The sequence below is a fragment of the Miniopterus schreibersii genome, assembly GCF_964146895.1.
Source record: "Miniopterus schreibersii genome assembly, chromosome: X".
NCBI lineage: Eukaryota > Metazoa > Chordata > Mammalia > Chiroptera > Miniopteridae > Miniopterus > Miniopterus schreibersii.
Window position 1 is genome coordinate 92,798,075 of NC_138104.1, and position 10,063 is coordinate 92,808,137.

General features: G+C 43.3%; 1 pseudogene across 1 annotated transcript; it reads left to right on the forward strand.

The window, feature by feature from the left end:
• The first annotated feature begins 5,777 nt into the window (after positions 1 to 5,777).
• LOC308551076 (exportin-7 pseudogene) lies at positions 5,778 to 8,952 on the forward strand (annotated as a pseudogene). Its single transcript has one exon. The product of its transcript is annotated as an exportin-7 pseudogene (transcript).
• Positions 8,953 to 10,063: the final 1,111 nt, after the last annotated feature.

Here is a 10,063-nt window from a genome sequence, read left to right on the forward strand (position 1 = left end):
CAACAACGCTAAACACCTCTGTAGAACCGGAAGGACTCACAGGATTACGGGTGAAAAACACCCAAGATCCAGAGGCAGTAAATGGCTCCTGTCAACTGATGGTTCTTGGGGCACATTCAACGCCAACAAGAATCCCCGATTTGGATGCAGTGAAGGGAGAAACTTTATTCAGTGCAAACAGCTCAACAGGGAGAGAGCATGGCTGTGAAAGCTGCACGGCTGCGGCCCAGCTCCGGGGCCAGGCAGTCCTGGGCCAGATCCCGAGCCCCCTAGGCAGCTCCCTCCCTCCGCTCCGGGAGGGTCCGCTTTGCCCTGGCAGCCAGCACTGGTGTTTCAGTGCCAGCAGGGAAAGTAGTCTTCAGGAGCACGTGTGCTCTCCCAGCGCAGGGGAGCCGGCTTATAGGGACGGAAGTCTCCACCCCTGGTCCCTGATTGGTCTGTCTTCATGCAAAGGACTCCGAGTCCTGTTTGGTTGGTCCAAAGGCACTGTCCCGATTGGTCAGGACAGAGCCACTCTGACTGCTCAGAGCTGTGGGCTCCAACTGGATGGGGAGGGACTCCAGGAGCTCCTCCAGAAGGGCTGGCTCAGAGCACAGACACAGTGCCGGCCTCTCCACAAGTGCAGTTGGGCTGCTAGGCTCTGCTTTTATTTGTGAGCCACCAGGAGCCCTTCTTAGGTGTATTTTTTTCCTCAGGGTTCACACTCCTGATAAATTCATTGTTTCCCATTGTTAGGATTTCAGTTCTCATAAATGAAGTCACCCGCATTAGGCTTACTTCGGTGCCTGAGCACAGTGGCCTCTGCTGTGCACACATTAAAATGTGGCCTCACAGAGTGAATCCTAAGGGACTAATCAGCTCATAAAAAATGCTACCAAAAAATTGTAGGTTAGGGAGCAAATTCTAGACAATGAGCCTGGATTCTCAGGGTCTCCGTTTAGTAACTTTCATTGAATACAATTTAGACAAACTCATACTTGTGGTGATCTGAAGAGGGCCATCCGTGTCACATTGGGGGAAAAAATCAAAATGTTCCACAACTTACTGAAGTTAAAAGGGGGGGGGGGGGGGAAGCTTTTTCTCTACTGAGTTTCCCTTTTACTTTCTCTCCCTTTGAGGACATAGGTATTTTCAAATTTTTGGCACTTGAGCATAGCAGAAAAAGTGTCCATTTTTCAAAAAAAAATTTAGTCATGTAAAGATACAAATAAATAATCAAAGCTTTACTCCAACAATATGTGTGGGGGTCCAGACCATAGGACTGCCTTGCAGGCAAAACTTTATACTTACCTGGTCATTAGCATGCCTTGATAATTAGAATCTTTTGGATGAGGTCCAAGACAGAATTCCATACCCAATTCCATTTTAATATTCAGAGCACTAGAGAAGTGCCAATTTGTTTCCCAAAACAAAACTAAGAGCCACCCAGGGGCTCTTTCTAAATTAAATATTTAATAATCCCCAGAATATCATTTGTATAGGCCAAATCATTGTTGCTATCCCATTGAGATTTATGTTAGAGAGGGAAGAAATGGAAAGCTGTAGTGCAGCTTTGTTATTAGCTGGGTTTATGCCCAAAATATGGGTACAGAGCTCTGGTATCCAGGACGGACAGCACTGTTGAGGCTAAAGGTCCAAAAAGGGTCTGCCCCAAATCCAAATGTGAGACAAGAGAAAAAAAGAGATGGCCTGGTCTGCAATGCTTTGTACAAGAGGGCCAGTCTCTGACCCGGGAGAAAGCAGAATGCCAGTGTGCTGCCCCGGCTGTGTGTCTCACCTCTGAATAAAAGGACTCCAGAAGGTGAGATGCATGAAACATGCTGGCCAACCTGGAGGGTCTAGGCATTTGCTTGTAGTAGGGTTTCCATGTACTAACACTGAGGGGAAAATGTGCACAATGTCTGTGAGCACGCTGGTGGTGGGAAATTTGCCACTCAAGCTGACAGAGACAGCCAAAGGTGCTGGAGAAACTGAGATCTAGGCATCAGGGTTCAAATCCTGAGTTTCCCACTTACCAACTTGGTGTCTCTGTCACGTTATCTCTCCTTAGCCTCGATTTCCTCATCTATAAAATAAAGCTGAGAAAAGGACCTACATCTTTTAGGTTAAGTGAATTAAAACACTTAACAAATAGACCAATGCCTGGTACATAACAGTCTCAACATAAACTATTATTATTTACAACTTTTTCCAGTGGTTTGAAATTATTACCTTTAAAGCTAGAAATGGATTACAGATTAAAAATAGGACGTTTTTAAAAAATTGGTGATGGTGGTGATGAGACTGATTGGGCTGGAGATGAAACAACGCAAAATAGCATATTGGAATCAAATGAATCTTTTTCTAGCAATTGACAGTACATAAAATGAAAATAAAGTACCCAAAATGCTTTCACGATGTGATTTAAAGACAATAAAATGGTGGCTGAATTTGTTATAGGAGGTAAGCTTTTATCACGTTAAAATAGTGCACAAGTCATCGGCAGAGTTGAAGTAGGGAAATTTTAAAAAATAGTTTTGTGGTCCTTGCCAAGTTATAACATCATTTTGAAACAACACACGGTGAACATGCAAATAAGGCTCTTGGTTCTTTCAGCATAAATTAAACAATTTAATGTTATTGAAAAAAATTATGCAAACAAAACTTAAATATGATTATATAAATACACATAGGATCTTTCAAAACAAGATGCCACAAGGCACATAGAGAAAAGCTTACTAACAGAAGTAGACAATTGAATACAAAAATGGCCAAAGATTTAATCAGACACTTCACAAAAGAAGATACCCAAATGGGTGTTATAAATATAGGGAAAGGGGCCCCATTTAGTCATCAGGGAAATGCAAGTTAAAACTGTTTTGCCATATTGCTATATACCCACAGAATAGCTAAAATGAAAAAGACAAGCAATACCAAGTGTTGACAAGGGTGTGGAGCAACCAAAACCCTCCTACATTTCTGGGAGGAGAGTAAATTGGTTCAAACATTTTGGAAAAACTCTTTGTCATTATCTACTGAAGTTGAACCTAAGAACTGTCTATGATGAGGCAGCAATTCCATGTCTATTTATATACCCAACTGAAATGCATACAAATGTCCACTGAAAAGCATGTAGAAGAATGTTTATAGCAGCACTATTCATAGTTGCCAAAACAGGAGACCACCAAATCCCTGTCAGTAGGAGCATGGATAAGAATACTGCGGCATACTCACACAATGGAATACAATGCAATAAGGAGAAAAGACAAACTGCAATTACACAAAACAACCTGATGAATCTCAGGAACAAAATGTTGAGAAAAAGAACCCAGCCACAGAACATGTACTGTCTGGTTCCATTTACATAAAGTTTAAAAGCAGACAAATCTAATTGATGTTGTTAGAAGTCCAGGATAGTGGTTACTCCCTGGAAACACAGTGAGACAGCACAACCAGTATCTTGGGTTCTGCTTATAATGGTCTGTTCACTTTGTGAAAATTCATTAAGCTTTTCAGTTATAATTTCTGCACTTTTCTATATGTATGGCATATTTTAATTTTAAAAGTTCACATTTTTATATAAAGTGCTTAATAAAACCTGATTTACTGATATGGCAACATAGGCGGAAGTTATATGAAGAGAAAGGGTATTTGTCTTCTATTCCCTGATGTGCTCTAAGCACCTAGTACAGCACCTGATACATAGTAGGTACTCAATAGACATTTACTGAATGAATGGTAGATAAGCCAACTGCTCCAAACATAAAATTTGTACCATTATCTTTAACAACTGGAATAGAACCCAAGAATGTACATATCTAATGAATCTGTTCAAAGGCTTTTATGTGAAATCCACAGTTCACCTGCATAATAGTATGGATTTGGGTCTTTCTCCTCTTTGCCTATTTTTATATATGTTCTTCCAGGTAGCTATTAAGAAGACTTTTAATATATAAGCCACTTTTTACTTATTCAACAGGAACATAAGTCTCTTTAAGTACATTGGTAAGTTTTAATTTATTATAAAAAAGTTAGTAATAGTGAGCCCTTTACTGAATAAACTGGAGAAGGGCTTTGATCAATGCTGGTGCCATAACGTTTTCAACTATAGTAGTTCTTATTCTATTTAGATAAGCTCTAAGCATGAGTAAGATGTCAGCATCTTTTCAAAATAGAGTTGAATAATGCCATACAAACTATCAATTTTATTAAGGAGCAGGCTTTAAATTACAGACTTTACAGAGGTGTTGTAATTATATGGGCAGCAAGTATCATAATTTCCTTCTTTATATTGAAGGCCAATAGCTGTCTCAAGGCAAGGTGCAAGTACCAATTTTTCAAATAAAACAAGAAATCAGTATTTTTATGAAGGAATTTGCTTCAGAGACAGATTTCCATTCTCCCCTCCTTCCTTTAATAACGGAACATCTGATTTTTGGCTGAACCCATTACCTCCTAGCCGAAAACTACATTTTCTGGCCTCCCTTGCAGCCAGATATGACACCATGTGACAAAGTTCTGGCAGTTGGGATTCTGTGAAAATGTTATGTGCCTCTTCTGGGTCATGCCTATAAAAAGAATGGGTGTGTTGCCCTAGCCAGTTTAGGTCAGTGGTTAGAGTGTCGGCCCTCAGACTGAGGGTCCTGGGTTTGATTCTGGCCAAGGGCACGTACCTCTGTTGTAGGCTCGATCCCTGACCGGGGTGCATGCGAAAGGCAACCAATTGATGTGTCTCTCTCACATCAATGTCCCCCCCCCCCCTTCCCTTCTACTCTCTCTGAAAAATAGAAAAAATATCCTCAGGTGAGGATTAAAAAAAAATTAGTGTATTGCCCTGCTGTCCCACATTCCCACTGACTGAAGTGTGGACTCCTAACCATCTTAGACCATGACTAGAAAGCCAAGTGTTAAGGCTGGCAGAGCAACAAGACAGAACATGCCTGGAGCTCTGAATGACCTTGTGGCATTGAGCCACCCTTCCAGCCCTTGACTGTCTTCCTCTGGATCATTACATGTAAGAGAAATCAATTTCTGTTATTGTTTAAGTCACAATGTTGTGGGGATTTTTGTTACAAAAGCATACATTAAACATTAATGAATAAAAACTCCAACTAACTAAAATATCCCTCAAATAGCACGTAATACACTCACTTATATAGCTTTGTTTCTCATTTCTCCACTCTCTGAATGTGGTAGGCAATATAATGGTCCCTCAAAGTTCTCTGGAACCTGTGAATGTTACTTACATGGCAAAAGAGACTTTGCAGATGTGATTAAGTTAAGAATCGTGAGATGAGACGATCCTGGATTACTCAGGTGGGCCCAATGTAGTGACAAGGGTCCTTCTAAGAGGGAGGCAGGAAGATCAGAGTCAGAGGAGATGTGATGACAGAATCCGAGGTTTGAGAAATGCACTTCTAAGATGGAGGAAGAGACTAAGAGAAAAGGAAAGAAAGTAGCCTCTAGAAGCTAGAAAAGGCAAGGACTGCCTCTCCTTTAGAGCCTGCAGAAGGGATTCAGCCCTGCTGACAGCTTAATTTTATTCCCACAAGACTCATGTCAGACTTCTGATGCTCAGAAGTGTAATAAATTTCTGGTCATTTGCTGCAGCAACAACAGAAAACAAATACACTGAATATGGTTCAGCCACGTGGGTCTTTCAGCTTATCAAACACACCAAGCTCTTCCATGCCTTAGAACCACATTGTCCACGCTGTTCCCACACCTGGAATTGTCTGGAATAATGTCTTCTTCCAAATTATTAAATGGCGCCAACTTGAAGACTCTCCCAGAGCAAAATGGCAGATCATGTGCAAAGTCTGGCCCAGCCAGAGAATCTGTGTGGAGAGCTGTATGAAACCATAGATACAACCACTCAACTCCAGGCAGAGAAAGCCTTGGTTGAATTTACCAACAACACTGATTGCCTGAGCAAGTGCCAGCTACTCCTTGAAAGAGGGAAATTTATCGTACTCCCAGTTACAAGCAGCTACATGCCTCACAAAGCTTGTATCATGCACAAACAACCCTCCACCATTGGAACAAATAGATATTTGGAACTATGTGCTCAACTACCTTGCCACTCGGCCAAAGTTGGCTACTTTTGTGACACAAGCACTTACTCAGTTATATGACAGAATCACAAAACTGGGCTGGTTTGACTGTCAGAAGGATGACTATGTCTTCAGAAATGCAATCACAGACGTCACTAGGTTTCTACAGTATAGTGTTGAATACTGCACCATTGGCATCACAATTTTATCTCAGCCAACCAATGAAATTAACCAAGCAGACACCACCCATCATTTACTTAACCAGGCACAGAAAAATCGCCTCTTCTTTCCAAGATTCATCGTTATTTGATATCTTCACACTTTCCTGCAATTTACTAAAACAGGCTTCAGGAAAGAATCTAAACTTGAATGATGAAAGTCAGCATAGTTGGTTCATGCAACTGTTCAAACTCACTCACAACTGCCTAAATTCTGATTTCATCGGCACATCTACTGATAAGTCCTCAGATGACCTGTGCATAGCACAGATTCCCACCAGCTGGGGATCAGCATTCTTAGGTTCTTTAACTCTGCAGCTGCTTTTTGACTTGTATCATTCCATCCCTCCTTCATTTTCACCTCTGGTTAGTACAGGTCACCTAAGTTAGAAGATCCCTGTTTAACAATGCAAAGAGGGCTAAGTTTCTCTCTCACCTTGCTGATGTTGTTAAACAAACACTTCAAAATCCAGTTTTCAGACCCAAACAATTACCATGAGTTTTGCAGACTGCTGGCCCGACTGAAGACTATCAACTGGGAGAATTAGTAAAAGTGGTAAACTATCCTGAGGTCATCCAATTGACAGCTAACTTCACAGTGACCAGCCCATAGCACGGGGAATTTGCCCCAAATAGTGTGCACTATCTCCTGAGCCTATGGCAGTGGCTGGCAGCCTCTGTTCCACACGTGAAAGTCACAGAGCCCCACATGCTGGAAACTTATACTCCCGAAGTCACCAAAGCCTGTTTGGAAGCTGTGCACATCATACTGACGGATGGACTGGAAAATCCTCTGGAGGATACAGGTCTGGTCCAACTGCAGCTACAATTGCTGTGGATATGAGAAGTCGTGTGAGCTCCTCACGCAGTTGTTCAACCAGTCGGCCTAGTCATATCAGGAGCTGCTGCGGAGTGCCAGAGCAAGCCCGATGGATACTGCAGTGCAGGAGGAAAGACTGACATTGCTGGTTTCCATCACTGGTGCAGTGACTGGTGGCCAGGTCTCTTGCCAGCACTAATGAGCAACATGCCATGGATGGTGAGCTTGTGTGTTGGGTGCTCCAGATGATGAGCCTAACATATTCTCACTTGGCTCAGGTGGGAAATGAGAAGCCAGGACTGGCCGTGTTGAGATTTTTGAAGTTTTGTAAAGATTTACATTGGGGACCAGATGAAAAAAAACTCTAAGCTATACCACTGACTCTTGGAAGTTCAGGCTTGAACAATGAGACCATGGTCTTAAGCATATTCACAGGAAAAATCATCACCAACCTGAAGTACTGGGGCCACTCTGAACTAGTCACTTCTTAAGACACTACAGCTTCTCAATGACCTCTCCCTCCATTGGATACAGCAGTATAAGGAAACTAGCGAAGCTTAGTGCGGTATAGTTCATGCTGCACAATCACAAGTGAGCACTTCCAGCTTTTGAGTATTAACAATCAGTCCAACCTGACAGACATGCAGTGTCGAGCTACCTTCTACACAGCACTCAGGCACCTCCTCATGGTGGATTTAGAAGATGAAGATCAATATGAGCAATTCATGCTGCCCCCTGCCCCTCAGCAGCATTTGAGGCTGTGGCCAAGATGCTTAGCACAAACAGTTTCAATGAGCAAAATGCAAAATGAACTCTAAATGGCCTGCTATGAGGTCTGAGAGGGATAGCTTTCAACCTTCAATGCCAAGACCAGCTTCATGATGCTGTTTGAATGGATATACTCATCCTATATGCCAACTCTCCAGTGGACAACTGAGTTATGGTACCATGACCCAGCCTGTACCACCCCTGTGCTCAAGCTGATGGCTGAATTAGTTCATAATAAATCCCAGAAACTCCAGTTTGATGTCTCTTCCCTCAATGGCATCTTACTTTTCAGAGAAACTAGCAAGATAACAACGTATGGCAATCGCATCCTGACACTAGGAGAAGTCCCAAAGAATCAGGTCTATGCACTGAAGCTCAAGGGCATCTCCATCTGCTTCTCCATGCTGAAGGCTACTCTCAGGGGGAGTTATGTCAACTATGGAATCTTCTGTCTCTATGGAGGCAATGCCCTAGACAATGCTCTCCAGATCTTCATCAAGCTGCTCCTCTCTATTCCCCACAGTGATCTCCTGGATTACCCCAAGCTCAGCCAGTCTTACTATTCACTACTGGAAGTCCTAACACAGGACCACAACCTGGAACCTCATGTCATCATGTATATTATCTCTTCCATATCTGAAGGACTTACTACACTTGACACCATGGTATGCACAGGCTGCTGGACCACATCATTCAAGCAGCTGTTGCATAACACCAAGAGGACGGTGCCTCTGAACCAGGAGAGTGACTACTTTCTGCATATCATGCAACAGCATCCAGAGATGATCCAGTAGATGCAGTCAACAATGCTGAACATCATCATCTTTGAAAACTGGAAGAACCAGTGACCTATGTACCAACCTCTACTTGGCTTAATACTTCTTAATGAAAAGTATGCTTCTGACCAAAAGAACAGCATTGTGAACAGCCAGTCTCCAGAGAAGCAGCAGGCTATGCATCTGTTACAAAACCCTGATAGAAGGCATAGAGCAAAATCTAATGAAAAACAGAGGCAGTTCACCCAGAATTGTCAGCTTTCCATTGAGAAGTCAATGATTCAATGAAGAATTCCACTTATGACATGAATAGCAATAACCTGATGGATGGACACTAAGAATTCCATTTATGGCATGAACAGCAATAATATGATGAGCTGACACCTCCTTGGACTCTACCTATACAGAGCAGCATCCCTTTGGTCTGGCCTACAAGGGCAAATAATTTCAAGGGGTAGGGTCTGGCTGATCCTGGCTCCCTCCTCCAGGGGTATAAAGAAAATGGCAAAGGTCAACTAGCTGTTTCCCCAGGGAATAGGGGTATGAGTGCACTAAGTAGGGCACAGAGCTCTGCTGGTTCTTGGGGGATGGGCTGGGAAATTTGGTGGGAGGAGATAGAGACACAACTATGTAAGACTCTAGCTCCCTCTTCTGGGGCCACCCAAAAGGGGAGAAGCCTCACTCTCTGCCACAACCTGCCTTATAAAAACAAGTACATTTTTCCATAACATTTTGAAAAAGGTTTATGTTAGAGATTCCAAGATGGCAGCAGATTGAGTGGAAGCTATACTGACACTCTCCCAGAGCCAAACTGGAATTACAACTAAAATACAAAAAAACCATCCTAAATAATCAACTGCAATTGAAGACTAGCTGGACAGCACCCTCATAACCAAGGACCCAAAGTGGAGACCACACAGAGACTGGTAGAAAGTGTGGAGGCATGAGAGGGCTGGCTGGGCTCCCACAGGCAGCAGCTGATGGGCCAGAGGGATATCTCAGCTGTGGGGGGTTCCCACTGAGGACTCTGAGGTCTAAACCCCAAGCTAGGTTTCCCAGCCCAGAGCACCAGAACTGAGAAAGGTGCCCACATAACATCTGGCTGTGAAAAGCAACCGAGTTTCTGTCTGCTAGGGAGAGACGGCTGGAAATGCAGGCACCCTCTTAAAGGGCCAACACACGTTTTGTGTGCAGCCACTTACCTTGGGCTTCAGCAGAGGGAGGACGGAGTGGACTAGAGCTGTGTGAGGGGAATCCAGGGGTGCTGGCAGGGGGAATAGGGCTCAGAAGGTAGCCAGCCATCTGGTTCCCTGTGCCAAGTCATTTCCCCACACAGCAGAGTACATCTTTCTCAGGCAGACATTTACCTTCCAAGCAGCTTTTGCCTGGGAGGTGGAGGGAGCAACTGCCCCACCCTGCTGGAATACCTCTCATCCCACCGCCTAGAGT